Source organism: Chlorella variabilis (assembly GCF_000147415.1).
Source record: "Chlorella variabilis unplaced genomic scaffold CHLNCscaffold_6, whole genome shotgun sequence".
Classification (NCBI taxonomy): Eukaryota; Viridiplantae; Chlorophyta; class Trebouxiophyceae; order Chlorellales; family Chlorellaceae; genus Chlorella; species Chlorella variabilis.
Window position 1 is genome coordinate 1,213,836 of NW_005435082.1, and position 1,106 is coordinate 1,214,941.

A 1,106-nucleotide genomic window follows, 5' to 3' on the forward strand; every position below is an offset into this window, starting at 1 on the left:
CCGCGCCGTGCTGCCGAACGCCGCTGTTGCCCTTAGGGGCTGCGCCGCCGTGCCTGCTGCCTGCTATTTTTGTTAAAACAAACCGAAACAGGCTTGCTTAATTTTTCTCATATAAAAGCCTCACCGACTCCCAAACAAAACAGAATCTTCTATTAAAACCATAAAAAAGAATTCACACCACGATACAAATTGTGGAAACAACTGCCGACTGCCGCCACCACCACCTGCAGAGCACCACCACGTACGCCGAGTCGTTTGTGGAGGGGGAGGTGGCGGATGAGGAGACGGGGCTGCGCTTCCCGGGGTACTACGACGGATCCAACCCAGACTACTGCATCGTGCGGGTCATCTGTGAGTGGGCGCAGCGTTCGGCAGCGCACTGCGTGTGCACCTGTCTGGTCTCGCTGCCTGCTGGCTTGTCGTGTGCCAGAGCGCCGTGTGCAAGCGCGCTGTTCGTGATTGGTCGAGGCCGGCGCCGCTGCCTGCGGCCCGCCCGCGCCTGCTCGCCTCCCCGCCGTGGCGCGCGGCTCGTCGCCTCCGCCGGCGGCCTCCGCCTGCCGAGCGCTGCCGCGTGCTGGCGCGCCGCCCTCGCGCATGCCCTGCAGCCACCTACACCTGCCTGACGTACGACACAGAGTGCAACGACAACTCGGAGATCGCCCAGCAGCTGTGCGAGGTGAGGCAGGCGCCCGCGCATGTGCGCAGGCATCGCCGGGGCCATAGCTGCGCGGAGGCCTGCCCGCCACCACCACCACCACCACCTGTTGCTCGCCACGCCCACACAGATACACAGGCACAGACGATGCACACGCCGCCACGCACCGCCCCGCTGCTCCCCCCCTGCAGACCAGCTGCGCCAACAACGAGGGGTGCAACCTGGAGGGGGAGCGGGACAACCCCATGTTTGGCCGCGTGTGCGGCCTGCTGGGCGGCCTGCGCCCCAACTGCGCGGACGACGGCGAGTTCTCGGAGGATGGGGCCCGCCAGCTGAGGGCGGTCTACAACGTGGGTGGGCCGCGTGTGGGCAAGGGGGCTTGGGGCGGGGCCGCGGGGCCGTGGGGGTGGTGGGCCGCGGCGCATGTGCCGGCAGGCAGCGGGGAGCAGGA